Source organism: Poecilia reticulata, linkage group LG20 (genome assembly GCF_000633615.1).
Source record: "Poecilia reticulata strain Guanapo linkage group LG20, Guppy_female_1.0+MT, whole genome shotgun sequence".
Classification (NCBI taxonomy): Eukaryota; Metazoa; Chordata; class Actinopteri; order Cyprinodontiformes; family Poeciliidae; genus Poecilia; species Poecilia reticulata.
In genome coordinates this window covers 16921693-16937402 of record NC_024350.1, presented here as the reverse complement: position 1 = coordinate 16937402, position 15710 = coordinate 16921693, and the positions used below count along the sequence as shown (strand labels likewise).

Here is a 15710-nt window from a genome sequence, read left to right as displayed (position 1 = left end):
TTGAAAGGCCAGCATACTTTTTCTTAAACTCTTTGGTTTTGCTCCATTTTTAAAAGTATTTTCTGAAAATACATTAACTGTCTGTATAAGTAAGGAGATAAGAAAGACCCTGGGTGGTTATAGTGTCAAGATGTTTTCTAGTGTGAATAAAAAGCTGCTATATTTGGTGTTTGAGCTATTTAAAGGCAGCTATAAGTGTTTTTAGAGGGAGTTTCAAGTATTTGTGGATTTTAGTTACTAGCAAACAGCCATGCTCCCTAACCCTGCAACAGGGTCCCACTGTATAATTACATTTATTGCATGTGTGTTGGGATGAAGGGTGTAATCTGCCAGTGTGGCGCTTCTTTTTTCCTCTTTCCACATTTTGATTATCTCCCTGCCATTTTAAGGTTTTGTTAAGTACATAACTTTAATGTTGTGAAAAATGTCCTTGAATTTAAAGTGCATCTTTCCCTCTAGAGCAAAACCCAGAAAAGCAAATTAAACTTCATGAACATTTAGACTTTTGCAGCTCAGATGTGGACCACAGGTCCCTCAGTTCTTCTAAACTCACAGAAATAATTGGAAGCTGTGCTTTGCTAATGGCACTGTCGAGATTCTGGACAATAAAAATTAAAACTGAATCCCCAGCGCTTCTTCAGCACTTTTTCTCTTGAGAACTGTTTTATTCTTAGACTGCGTACATCTTGCTACTATTTTTAAAGGTCCTGAAATAGAACACTGATCATTAAACGTCACAAACGCAGCTGCCAGCTTCCTCGGCCACAAGCTCTCAGGTGGAAGCAGTGGAAGGATACTGGCCACCCCCCCGGTCCACACAGTGGCTGTCTTCCCTCATTATTTTGACCCTCAGAAACGGTCATTATGTCCAATTTGGACTTAAAGTAACTGGAGCACAAACATGCTTTCACTTAGAAAGATAAAGTGGACTTTCCTCTTTATTCCTCAGCAAATTGGGACAACTCTCCATGTTTGAGTCAAAATACTTTATTACTTTGAGTAACCGTGAATATAGTAGATGTTAAATGAATATTATACATATCCTGTAGTAACATATATACAACTACTTCCCCTAATTTATTATTACATTAAATGAAAACATACATTTCCTGTTTCATGTCAGTTCAAATTAACACATTTTTTAATGTGCCAAATGCCACAATGAAGAGACAATACCTCAGATTTATTGATTATTGTCTTCAAAACCAGAGTCCTACATACATTTCCTGGAGCTGGATGATTTGGGTCAAACATTCTGGATTTCCTTCCTCAATCGTCTCATAGTTGTTGGACTTCTGGCCCATTCCTCCTGACAGGTTCGTATGCTGTCTGAGTCGCATGCATTTCCAGATGTGCTCATAAATTCCCTGTTGGATTCTGGACAACACTTAAACATTGACTTTGTTGTCCTTAAGCCACTTTGTAACCATTTTGGCTGTATGTTTGGGGATATTGTTCATTTGGAAGACCGATATGTGTCCAAGCATTAACTTCCTGGATGACGTCTTTAGACGTTGCTTCAATGTTTCTACTTTTTGTCTTTTCCTCATGATTCCATTTATGTTATGAAGTGCACCACAGCCCCACAACATGATGCTGCCACCCCCACACTTCACAGTTGGGATGATATTTCCTGAGTTACCAGCATCAGCATTTTTCTCCACACACTCTTCTTGATATATTGGCTGATTTCTTGTGACTTTCTCATCATGTCAAACCAGAAAGCAGTTTGTTCCAGATGTTAAAATACATCCACAGGTGAGTCTCCAAGTAACTCAGAAGTGCCAGTCAACCTGGTCTGGGCTTCCCCTCATTGTTTGAAGAGATAATAATCATTCTGTATGTAACCTTCTGTCATAGAGGTCGTTAATAATAAATTCTGTCATTATTGTGGCTTTTAGAAAATAGAAACAATTATCGTAATTCCAGCTGACTTTAATCAAGAGAAGTTTGATCTGATTTAACCTAAGACGGAGAAGAAAAAAAAAACAAGAAAGTGTGTTATTTTAATTAAATGTATGTAAATCTAAGAAACATATTAAACCATTAAAAAGTAAATTAATCTATTTTTCCTCTTTCAAGGCACGTCCATCTCTCCATTCAGGCTTGTGATGCTCTGCATTCAGTTGGGACACCCTTGGAAGGTGGGCTGTGTGCTTAAGCGTGTGAGAAAATAGAAATGGAGCGACAGGAGGGGGGAAGCTAAGGTATCACTTCCTGATCACTATCTTATATAATCACGTGTTAACAGAGAAAGACAGGAGCTGAGGATGAGAGGGAGATAATGGAGAGAAAGGGATGGGAGAGGAAGAGGATCCGTGTGTTGCAGTTGCGGATTGAGCTGCAAAGCGACCAATGGGGCGCCGTCTGTCGGCCTGAGCCGCCGCAGTATCCGCGCTCCATTGGAGAACGTGCGCACAGCCGGTGCCTGCGCTCGCGCAGCCGTTCGCGCGCACACACGCGGATAGCAGAGAAGAGGAGAGCAGAGAGTGGGATCTCTGCAAGCCGCGCACAGAAGCTTTGCCCCGGTGAGGATGGCAGCGGGCTGACCGAGGCGGGAAACCGGAGGAGGGCGGATAAATACGGAACAAACTCTTTTAACTCGTGCTTCGCTTTTCTGCGTTCGGAAGCTGTCGCGTGTGTTGAGGAGGGTGCGCGCGGACAGGTAAGGAGATGAACAAGTTTTTTTTGTACGGTCTGTGCATGGGAGCGATTGGAAGTTGACATTTGCGCCTGTGCGCGCGGCTTTAGACGGGCGTGTGCGTCCCCGCAAATTGGCTTCAGCCGGTCAATTAGGTTGGAGTCGGGCTAAATGAAATGAAGTGCGTTTGGCGAGGCGAGTTTTGACTGTGCCAGCGTACAGAACGGCGCGGACTGCGCGCACCAGTCGTTTTTTCCCCTCCTGTAATGAGTGCACACAACGCCTCAGTGGAGTTATGAATGATTGACAGGCTGAATAACAGAGTAAGAGTCTAAGGGGGTGCCCGATCCCCTCCATCAACACCATCTTTAATGTGGGGGGGCAAAAAATTAAAATAAATCTGTGTTGTTTGGATTTCTGTGCAAATGTGCGTGGAAAGATGCGACGCAAGTGTCCTCGTTCATGTTGCGTTGACGGGGTTCGGCTGTGCGCAGGGAGAGCCGTATGGCTGCCAGTTTGCATGGCATCCTTTAAAGGTGCTCACCTCTCATCGTGAGTGTTTGGGCTGCAGTGGGTAAAGGAAACGTTATCTGTGGGAAGGACTTGCCTGCTGCTGTCTAAATCCAACAAATGGAAGTCTGTGTTACTTCTATACTAGAAAGCAGAAGAAGAAGTGGAAAGGGTTAATTTAGATGGCTTTTCCCTTCTCTTAATTGGGGCCCTGGGGATTTTAGAGCTCTTACTTTCTGCATATTGCAGTTATTGTCATATTTAGTGTAGAGTAGATTTCAACAACAAAGTAACAACTTAATTACCAGTAAAGGTAGCATCTATTTACAATGCAAAGCAAATATTGCCACATTAAAACCACATACTCAATGTATTTCAGTGGGATTTTAAGTGATATGCCAAAACATATGGAAGCAAAATGATATCCAATTAAAAAAATGTGTGCTGCACATTTATATTCACCTCTTCAGAGGCAATAGTCTTGGAAGGCTTTACATTCCTGAAGAGATTTTGCTCAAACATCTTTGTAGCTTCAGCTCAGTCAAATTGGAGGGATACCTGGTTTGAACTATTTTACTCCAACTATGACAAGTTTAAGAAAAATATTCCCACATTATGATGCTGCAACCACCTTGGTCACCATGGGAATCTCAATCTACTTGATTACTGTGTCCAAAGTTAGTTGTTTTTTTTCTTCAAGGGTGATGCAACTTTAAAGGTGGTATCATCCTACTCTTAGGATGATGCTCATAGTTTTATTTATCAGACGTATTATAAAACAAGAAGTATTGTCTGAAAGAAAATGGCCTCACATTGCACACCTCACTAATATGTCAAACATATAATTTCTTACCTTATTTATACATTTCTTTCATAATGTTCCCCCAAAACTCGACCACAGATCTTCCAGTAGCACATGAGTCAACAGTTCCAGCTAGCTTGAAGTGAAAGCCAGCTTGTGGTCTCCTTCAGAGACTCTATCGCCATCAACACTTTCCTGGATGGTGTTGAAGGGAAATGAGGAAGCTCACTTAATTCTGAAGAAGCTCAAACAGCCAGTGCTGGAGTTTGAAATGTTCTGGTCAGATGCCCGGTTTAATCTGGCAAGTGCAGCGTTCTGGAATATTAACATACGCAGAATAAATCACACCAGATGTACAAAAATATCAGTGTTTTGAGACTTTGGATGGGATTAGATGAACACCATTACGTTGATATTTTAGTGGCAATGGCCAGAAAAATCTCTCTGACTTACCATCCATCTGTTCTACCTTGTTAATCCTTTCAGGGTTTCAGGTATTTATCTCCACCACTATGCACAACTATGTGTTCACACCTGAAAGACTGTCATTTAGTTCATAAAACATCTTTTAATATCAAAATGAGCAATGAAATTTCAAATTATTTCATCGATCAATGGTGCATTCACACCAGTCCTGTTTAGTCTGTTTTAGTTGAACTCCAAGTCATCTTTGTTTAGATGCGTTACAAAAAAGTGAACTGTAGTCTGCCTAAAAGTCTAAGTTCGGTTGAAGTGAATTCTGGGACGATTCGAATGCAAACGTGGTGCAAGCAGGCCGGTGAGCGCTCCAAAAGCAGGAAGCAGACACGGCACAGGGCATTATGGGTAACTGCAACCCAAACAAATGTGGTAGTCTGACGCTAGCGGGAGAAATGGCTTGTGGTCTTTTGACGAGGGAACTCTTGCAAATCCTACTGCTAAAGTCTGATGCTACTCAATTTTTGTCCATATTTTGTGAAAAGGAAGTTGTGCTCATGTCATCTTTGGAGTTTATGTTGTCATTTCATTGGTTCTGGGTGTTGGGCAGTGACGTAAAGCAGTGGTCCCCAACCTTTTATTACCGCGGACCGGTCAAGACTTGGAAATTTTGCTGCGGCCCGGGGGGAGGATGGGAGAACCGCCTTATCTGGTGTTCCCGCTAAATCCTGAATATGCCCAATTTGGGTTGTCTTGACCCTTTTATCGCAGCCTGTGGGGTTTTCCCTGACTGGGAACGAGAATAAAACCAGCTGAATATGACGGGTAGCCAATCAGAAAGCGCAGTGACGTAGAACAGAGGGGAATCCCAAACAGCTGACACAGCGAGAGTCCGGTGGATTTTGGAGATATGTGGAAATGTTTATTATATGTAAAGGTCATTATTGAGTTAAAAATGTTAACTATGAAAAAACATATTCACCTCCAAATCATAGTGCAGCAAATAGAGCGGCTGCTCCCGTCGTCTTTTATCCACCGCCTTTTCTTTTTGTTACGTCTTTTATCTCTTAAAATGACTCCACAAACTATCACTATTGTTTCTACATCGTCATCCGTGTTTGGTTATTCTAAATTCCCGTATGCTATGTTGGGGTTTTTACTGGATTATCCTCTGGAATCGGGATGTTTGTGAGTGGAATCGGTTCGTGTGGTGTGTTGTTCCTGCCGTGTGGCTGGAGACATGAACCGATCAAACCTGTTGTACGTTATCAGCTCTGTGGTCACAGAGGTTTGGAGAATCGGCCGACAATTCTTAAATCTTTCCGTCTAAACCAGACTTAAGACTCACAAGCTCTACTCATCTCCTCTCGACCACTGCCCAAACGCTCTCTGACTCTGGTCTATATGGTAACGTTTACATATCCCTTCAAAATAAGATACAGATGTGCCACAAAAACAAACATTTTATTTTTGTGAAAATTTTAACTCACGATAATGACTAACGGAGCCCTGAGCTTGTTTCTCTGCAATGAGACGGTCCCATCTGGGAGTGATGGGAGACAATGACACCTGAAGTGTTGCTTATATCCACAGCCTGCTTGGTCTCTACGTGGTGAAGCAGCTTGAAGCTTCATTGCCTCATTAGCAGCCGGTCGCCGCATGTTATGCAGAGCGGGCTTGTAATGTGGGACTCACCTACCGGTCCGGGATAAATCCATTCTCCTGTCTCTTCTCTGGGCCTTTTCCCCTTTGCAAAGAAACTTTCCAAAGACATCTGATCTGTTTCTTACTCATTTTGCTGCTTGTGGGCTCAGCGTTGGCGCCCAAGTAACCGAGAGATCCGGTTAACGGATTTTCAAAATAAAAGATCCTTCAGACTCAAATAATACATAAAACGTAAATATTTCATTATTTCTTGCGCGGCCCGGTACCAATTGGTCCATGGACCGGTACCGGTCCACTGACCGGGGGTTGGGGACCAAACGACTCAATACCAGTTATGACTTTAAAGCAGTGGTCGCAGTTTTCATATCACTATAAATTATAAGATATCTCTATTTAGTTTAGTTTATTCAGGTTACATTTCCTGAATAGCAACATTTATTTGATCAGGAATAGTTAGTCTAAAAAAAACATTTGAATTACTTTAAGGGTGTTTCAGTGCTGTGATAAATCACACCCACAAAAACCATCGTGGTAATAAGCAGACAGAACAATCATTTACCATTAGGAAGCTGAGATTACCAGTTGCTCTGAGCGTCAGTGACCACCTATAAAAATGATGGAGGACCCCTCGGCGTGCACCGGCCATCAGCTGTCCAGTAGTAATCCGAGATGAACTGCAGATGTTCTGAAATGAAAAACTAGTCCTTCTGACACGGCTTGTTTATATAATAGTGCATGTTTGTCTGGCCTTGTGGATGAAAGAGTCTCAGGGTTAATTGGGCCATCATTGGAGCCCAGCGGTTCAGTTGATGCATTGTTTCCTCTAAACACACACCTGAATGCTACAAGTCAAGCTGGCATGTGATGCAGATATTGTGATAACCCCAATAAAAATTAACAGTTTAAATCACTTTAATCCTCCTTTGACACCAGTGGCAAGAACCCCTGATGTGTTGTGTCAACCGAAGTGTGAATGCTTGTGTACGCATCAGTCACACTCAAAACACAGCATACATTTTAATGGGGCATGTTGCGCAGCATGCCAGCAATTTGCAGTATTGCTAATAATCATTTGACACAACAAAAAGTGCAATTTACATCACACATTTGACTTACTGGCGCTATGCTGTTGATTAAGGAAGCTTCCTTCACGTACGGTGAAGGTATGGAGCAGATTTCCACAGGTGTACCGCTTGTTTTTACAAAAACCTTCCATTATATTGCGCTTACACTTTTAAGCCCCATTTTAAATGCAGTGTTGCTTCGAGCAGTCAGTCATCTGTACATGAGAGTCTAATAAAAGGAACTTCCAGATGTATTTATCCTAAATAAAAATAGAAGACATTAGTCATTGGACATTTTTTCAACAGGAACACTAACGTCAGGCTTGAGGCACCCCAGAAGCATCTGCCTTTTCATTGACCATATAAATGAACATATTGGAATTATGAAAATAAATTCACTTAATGGAAACATACCAATTTCAGAAAAGTCGCGTTTTTCAATAAAACGTTTTTGCACTAGGATGTTTTTTTTTTTTTTTTTTTTTGGTTGTATCAAAATTTGTGCATTTCACAAAAGGCAATGGAAACTTTTTTTTTTTGCATCTTGTCATGTCATCAACATCCAAACGTTACTACTGCCAGAATAGATGAAGAGGACGACAGGAAGTAGCAAGAATAAGCAAGCTTATTCAAACCATCATCATACATAATTTAAAACTCCTTTAAATTATGTGTTAGGACGTGTGGTACTATTCCTGACCTAAAGAGTATAGCAGCTTTACCCTAACTTGTTGCTGCAAGTGGCCAGTCAACTGTTAAATGACACGTTTTCTCCCAGACATTTCACCTTTTTCTCTTAGCAGTATTTATAGAATAGACTGACAATCTATCATAGATGACACTGAATTTTCACATTTTAAGAGGCAATTAAAGATGAAGGTCAGGTCTTACTATTCTGGTTTCTACTCATGTCACATGTCGTTTTAGAATGCTAAATTCGGTGTAAAAACATAACATTGTGACATTTAAAGTCAGCTTCTTCTACTTTTGGATAGAAGGTCAGATATTCTTAAAAAGAAAGCTATAACTGCAAACTCTGAGCAAGCTTTCTTTACCCTGAGTGCAAACAACCTCAAACAAACGGGCTGCCCCCAGGATTCATGGTCCATGTTAGAATTGGCTCACTCCAGGTGGCTGCAGTGAGCCCAATACAGTTTCAGTCACATCACTCGCAGACTAGACAGGAGAGAGAATAGTGGATTACTATAACAACAGCACAGCCGCAAGGCTTTTTAAAAGATGAATCACGCCTTTCCCCCCCCCCGACATTCTCTTCCCATCATGGCAAACAAAACCTGGTAAGTGACGGGCTCATCCTGCCACGCAGGGCTTTGATTCCTGTGGGAGCTGTGGCTTTGAAAAGGCAAGTGTTGATGAGCCTTGTCAGTGATGCCATCTTTTCTTTAAATCCAGAAGGTGATGAAGGAAAATAATCCCCCTGCTCCGAATGCACCCGTGTCACATGGTGGTGTGGCTTGCAGATATAAATGATGCATAGAATTTTCAGTGTTACATTTCATAGACATGCTTACCCCGACAGGGACGTGTGCTGAGCTCAAACAAACATGAGTGCTCACATCGAGCATCAAACGGGCACAAAACACTGCGTTTTAGATTCCTGGCAGCAGACACAGCTGTTCATTTGAAATTAGTTAAAGAGGAAACAGGCAGTGAGGAGCGAGAACCGCTCGCAGCAGGGAAAACGGAGCACCACCTAGTGAAAATTAGATTATCCCTCAATGGGTTTTGTTTTGATATTCCTATTGATGTGGGTAAAAATTACTGGTCAGTGCTGCTTTTTCATTTTACACACTCCTTGTTCAGATTTGGCTCTGACGGTTTAATTTTCTGCCTAGTAACTACTGTCAATATATAAACCTTTAATCTAAACAAAATGAGTCCATATCATAATAAAAACCAACAAAAGAGAACAACCAACCATCACAGAACGTCTTCCAGGATATCTTGTGTTGCCATTTGTTAGAGGTGACGGAGCGCTAACTACTAGCTTATTTGACTCATTCAAATTTATTCATGTAGTTCTTCAATGACTGACATTTGACTTGCTGGGAGCCTGAGGAGGATTCCAAATGCATCCTGAAAAGACACTTGCAGTTTCTTCATTACAGCTTTACTACAGTTGCAAGACAAGTGAGCCGTATAAAGAGAATTACAATAGGCTCGAAAAGGGAGCACTTCAACATCGCCTGTGCCAACATATTAGCTTGCATATAGAGCTGGCAGAGCTGTCTCTTTGTATCGACATCACAGAGATCACTTCCTAGAATGTGACTTAAATATTTCACTTTACTCACCACATCTGCATGTATTGGATCATTTACAAGAAGCTTGAACTGTACAATCATGTCATTCAACAGACAAATTATAAAAGAAAACAGGAAACGAAACTCCACCTTGTTTGACTCCATTAGATACAGAGAAAGATTCATTATCAGAAATGTAAATTCTAGTTAAATATACATATACACCTGCTACTTTGCAGATTTAACAAACGGCTTATAAATGTGACAATAAGAACTATGCATTTCTTCTTTTTTAGCACATAGCACAGCAATCACAGCCCCACAAACACAAATACTAGTCTTGAAAAACATTCATATCATACATGTGGACACCAGCTGCAAAGAGGTGTGAAAAAAACCAAAACTCTTATCGTGACAAGAAATTTATCAAGATAAACGATAATCAATGTGCTCAGCCTTAACACTCCCTGCTTTTCTAATTACAAGAGCTTTAAAAAACACATCAAATGCCATTAATAGTTTGTCTCTTATAGTACAGCTACTGTTTTAAAGTCCACCTTTTTTTATACATTTTTGTTTGTCAGCTGTTTGAATGGCAGGTTTGTCACATGACTTGTCTCTATTTTCTTCATATAAGTTTCTTTAGTTATGTTGGCAATGATATCAGCTGCTGTTGGACATTATTTGAAGATTCCTGAAGATCCAGAGAATCAGGATCTTTGTGATTATGGGTTCCATTGTTGGTGATGGCGTTATTCATTTAAAAGTTTGCACTGATGGTCTCTCTTTGTGCACAATGAAAAAACTCTATAAAACGAGTTTTATTCTGTAAATCCACACTAGGTTTGCTCAAAACTTACAGAATCTGCGTTTCCACCAACCTGAAACTTTACAACAAAAACTCAACAGGAGGCCGATTCCACTTGCATACGAAGTTTGACAGCACAATACAATCTCTGATGTGCCTCACCAATGATATCAGAAAGTCATTATTGAGAAAGTGTTGTGACTTTTAGCTGGAAATCAATGTTTTTGTCATATTCTCATCTCGATGTTGGAGTTTTACAGTAGGACACAGAGCAGTATGCATCATTCTGACATTATTGCACTATGGGTTTCTTCAGTATGGGTGAAAGTAACATTAGAATGATTCATCTCCTACTCTCTCTGGCAGTGACGAATGACCAACAAAGCATTTCCTTTAAGAGCTCTCAGCACTGTAAAAGGAAGTTTGATTGTGGGCAAGCAGCTACAGTGGGCTGCTGCATTATGGTGTTTATGCTTTTCATCTCAAGAGCACGCGATAAATGAAAACCCTCTCCTGCACGGACTTCAAGGAAACCAAAAAACAACAGCTTTAGAGGTTTCTTGATGCTCAATAATTCACTAGATCACCTTCCAGGGATGTTTTCATTGGTAAATGTTAAACATTTTAGACTTGAGAACTCAAAATAGGATTTAAGCAGTCAAGTATCATGAAATGAAGTTTGCTATTGTGTTCCAGTGGTATAGTACTGTCAAATTCAGGTGATCATTGCAAGTCTGTCTGTATCAGGTTATTGATTTTGCTCTATTATCTTAGGTATTCATGTTGCCATGGTGGAAATAATCTACTTGTATATGTTGTGGTAACTGTGCCTCAGTGGGTGTCTTGCCATAAAATAGTTGTTTGATTCCTTCTTGCGGGCTGCACAGTGGCGCAGTTGGTAGAGCTGTTGCCTTGCAGCAAGAAGGTTCTGGGTTCGATTCCCGGCCCCGGTCTTTCTGCATGGAGTCTCCATGTTGTCCCTGTGCATGGTGGGTTTTCTCCGGGTACTCTGGTTTCCTCCCACAGTCCAAAAACATGACTGTCAGGTTAATTGGCCTCTCCAAATTGCCCCTAGGTGTGAGTGTGTGTGTGCATGGTTGTGTGTCCTGTGTGTCTCTGTGTTGCCCTGCGACAGACTGGCAACCTGTCCAGGGTGACCCCGCCTCTCGCCCAAAACGTTAGCTGGAGATGGGCACCAGCACCCCTCCCGACCCCACTGAGGGAAAAAGCAAGAAATGGATGGATGGATTCCTTCTTGCCCTCTAGGCAAGACACTTCACCACAAGCTGCCTGCTGATCATCTTATTGGTGGATGAATGTGTGAGACTCTGTATTAATGAGTGAAATGGGTGAATGTGACAATAGGTAGAGCCGAGCATAAAATCAATAACAATGTACATTGCAAAAGATCAATATCAACAGAAAATAAGTGTGATAGAATATTCAATGATTTCACTGAAGTCTGATCCAGAACTGCACACAGTGGACAATAAATGCTCTCAGAACCAAAACCCAGATGAGGTGGAAGATGACGGCTGGATGGCAAGCCGCTCCCGATAGTGTGTTAAATAGTGTTGTGTTTGGGTAGCTCAGCTTCCCAAGATGTATATTCTTTGTATTAGATGGTCTCTAAAAAAACCAAAACATTAATAGGCACATTTTCTGTGAATATTTACACATTTTGTTCCACAAAAAAACCAAACAAATAGGTAAATCTTTGTATACTTAGCCACAAATAGATGCTGTTTTAAATATTTAAAGTGGAATAAATGTGGTTATCCTCTCATGTTGGTCTCCAGAAATGGTAATTTCTTCATTATAGTAGAATTGTTTATTCACAGGACTGTGCATTTTAAAGTGCAAGAAACATAAAAGCTCGACTTCCTGCCAGTGTAGTTGTTGTAAATCTGAGAGGCTGTTAGTTTAAGAACCACTTATACCAGAAGATGCTTCAGCACCAACTTAAGGTGTTGTGTTGGGTTTGGCTTTGGCCTTGTGGCATCAGGAAACCATTGCTCATCTGTAATGAGTCAAAGTAAAGGAAGAATTTAAAAAAGTCTTATTTTCACCTATAGATGTAAAACGTTTGAATAGCTTTATATATTGTAAAACTACAAAAAACATTTTCCAGTTTGATGGATATGAGCCTTATTCCCTCTGCATTTTTGTTCTGTGTTTTAGGTCTTAGAATGACTTTGCAGAATATAAAAACAGCCATTTGATTGCCAATATGCTGCATGAATAGTTAATGCTCTATTAGAGGGTTTGGATTTCCATCTCCCATTCGTGAGTGTTTGCTCAGAGACGTTGCCTTTTTTTAAATAGCTGTAAAGGATGAACTGTCATTATGTAATCGCTGTGCGTTTGTGTCTGGCATCCTGGGGGCTGCCTCAAAGTGCTTCATTTTTGTTCTCTGCTTTAAAGCGTCGGGTTGATGGGTAATGCCTTTTGGTCTCACTCTGGGTGCCTCACCCTTTTTTCTTTTTTTTTTTATGGAAGAGCTGTGTTCTAGTCACCTGGGTGCGTCTCGTTTCACACTTACCCCCCGTCAGATTTACATTTTAAGCTTCAGGCATTTCATTTACACATTTGTAGTCAGCAAATCACACAGAATGGGGCGGCAGATATTCAGCAGTTTGCTGGAGGAGAGCTCAGCAGAATGGAGTGAAAGCATGCTGATGGACATTATTGGAGTGAACATAAAATGACAGGGATTGAATAAAACGGTGCAAAACATGTGTTTTCACACGTCCTCCACTGTGGAACAGCAGCAGAGTGGCTTTTTAATTTACATTCCCTGCATATATTACTGTATAGAGTCTATTTTAGAAGCTGTGTAGAGTCCTGACAGGGTGGAAGGGGGGGAGTCGTGTCAGGTAGTTGTCAGTGTCGCAGTGCAAAGAGAAACCCAGATGCGTGGCACTGATAAAACATTAGTGTGCTGCACGCCTGCCAGGCCGGCTCACCCTTCACGATGCATCGCTGGGATGTTAATTGGACCATGCCAGTGCCTCATAAGAAAGAGGAGGAGGTGAGGGGGTGATGGACATGGCATCTATAGTGATTTGCAGATTTGCGGTGGATGAGAGGCAAGCCGTGGGGGGCTGTCCGCTCCAGTTAAGACGGCCATCGGAATTTCAATGCAACTTGAATACTTGCAGCAAAGAATATATTCCGTGCTGGAGCCGCTGTTTTCCAGAATGCACTGGAATTTAGATCCATTTCCAACTCACTAGCTAGAAGGCTTATGTAGATGAATGTGTCATAGACGGTAAGAAAAATAAACATCAAGTTTTGACAGCAGTTTTAACACAAACTTGGTATTTTATGTGATTGGCCATTAAAAAGTAACACATCCTGTTGAAACTGGCTTTTAAAAATATTTCTTGAAAATAATATCTACACTCATGCTGCTTTTGAAGTAACCTAATTAGGAAATATGCTCCAGCTTTGTGTAATTCCTAACATGCTAGGTGTGCAGGAAAGCTAACACTTCTTCCTGAAAACACAATCCTTAATTCGACAGGCCATGCTGACGGGATCATTTTCTTCACACCCATTTTACAAAGAAGGAACTACATGTGAAAAGCTAGTAGCGACAGATCCCCAAAGACTGGCAGGTGTAATTGCAGAGAAAGTACATTTACAGGCCTTGCAGTGCTTATAGCAAACACATGGCAGAAGTTTAACCATTTTACCTAAACAATATGCCAACACAGGAGAACCTACTCTGCAAGAGCACCTTCCAAATCTTGAGTGAACCAAGTCCTTCTTCCCATTTCAATTCATCAACTGTAACTTCTCCTATCACTGTTATTGGTGTATGAGACAATAATATTAAAAAAAAACAAGCAAATATTAGCTGATTATGTCAGCTAATAATTATCCAGCCACTTTGAGGCAGTTGTAGAGCTTTAAAATCACAGTTCAGATTGGAAGTGCATCAAAACGCTGGTAGAAACAAACCCCACGACATCTGGAGCTGTAAATGGCAGCAGAGCACCGTTCTATCGTACATTTATTTACCTGAATACAAATATATTTCACACTGATCAGATTTTTGTTTTGAGATTTTTTTTTAAAGCAATGCATAATTTTTATTTCTGATTTATTCACCTCTTTTCTGTCACATAAAATCCTAATAAAATACACTGAAGTTTGTCAGGTGTTACTCAAATTAATGTTCAAGTTGTAAGTTATGTCATTGTAGCTTTACATATAACTTTTTACACCATGATAATTCACATTGTTTCATCCATAGTGTAAAACAGTAAAATTTAATGCATTGTTATTGCTGCTCACGCTCCATAAAGATGTGCGGTACATAATCAGATTTCATTGGAACAGCTTCCAAAATTGTGACTGCACCATTCACTTTGCAACATCTGCCCACTTCCTCACCCCAAGGGCTTTACTGTACTCGGTAGCTGCTGCCAGGCTGTCAGATCATGTTCCAAAGTGTCAAATTGCTCTCTGTGTATCAGAATGAATCTCAGAAAGCAATTAGAGGGAAACAAGTCAACAGCCTCGTGCCGGCAGCCAGATTCTAAACTCACTATAAAATCATTTTCAATGTTAAAATGGTTTTATGTAATACATTTCCAATAATGTCAGAAAATGTTTCACTTAAATGAAAAATGTGAGAAATAATATAATCTAACAATCAGAAAAATAATTTAGATGTACTTTGAATTTGTTGTGAAAAATCTGTAGGCTGTTGACATTTCATTCTTCACCCCAAGGTCGTGTACTGAAGGAAAATCTTCCTTATTTCCAAGTTTAAAGCTTTTTTTTTAAAATTAATGATCAAACTGCTGAAGTCAATGTTAACAGTTTCGTCAGAGCTCATGATCTAACAAATTTAGATTTATTTATTCAAAGAACAGAAATACAGATACCACAAATTAGCTGATTTTTAAAAATTTAGCTCTGTATGTTGATTACCATGTCCAATGCTTGAAAAATCACTTTTTTTCTCTCCTAAATCGATATCCAGTCGAAAATATTTTTTTTATTTTTGCTGCCAATGTACTTAGAGATGCATATATATTTGTATTTATTAAAAGATCGTTGAATTGGGTATGATGCAAATTTGCGATATTGGGCATATTTGATTAAAAACAACATTCCAGTCAGAACCAGATTATATTATTGATGCTTCTTTTCTCTCCTACACAAGTGTTTGAAATATAACACACTTTGTGTTGTGTACAATGTGTCCAGTCGTAGGAGTTTCCAGTCTCTTTGTGCATTAAGAAAATATTAGTGAGTGTTTTCAATGCAATTATTTATTCATGTTTAAATATTCAGCACTTATTTATCATCTTAACCAGTCATTTAATTCAGTGTTGGACACTTAAAACCTGTGCACAGACTTACCAATTTCTGCTATTGTACTAAAATTATGTGATTGCAATTTAATATTAATATTACTCATTAGCATTCCATTATAGCCTAATGTCGAAAAAACACTACAGTCTGAAATTTAGAGATGACCTTGGGAATACTTCTCACATGTCTACTCTAATATATATATATA

The 15710-nt window shown here is 40.1% G+C and overlaps 1 protein-coding gene across 2 annotated transcripts in view; it reads left to right on the top strand.

The window, feature by feature from the left end:
* Positions 1 to 2337: 2337 nt before the first annotated feature.
* The window catches only part of LOC103456687 (cadherin-18), a 125628-nt gene continuing 112255 nt past the window's right edge, over positions 2338 to 15710 (top strand). Inside the window, exon 1 of one of the 2 annotated variants that reach the window (XM_017301987.1) lies at positions 2338 to 2665. The gene's annotated coding sequence lies outside the window, so the exon portion shown is untranslated. The remainder of the gene's footprint in view (positions 2666 to 15710) is intronic. The other variant, XM_008396400.2, reaches the window with a different exon arrangement.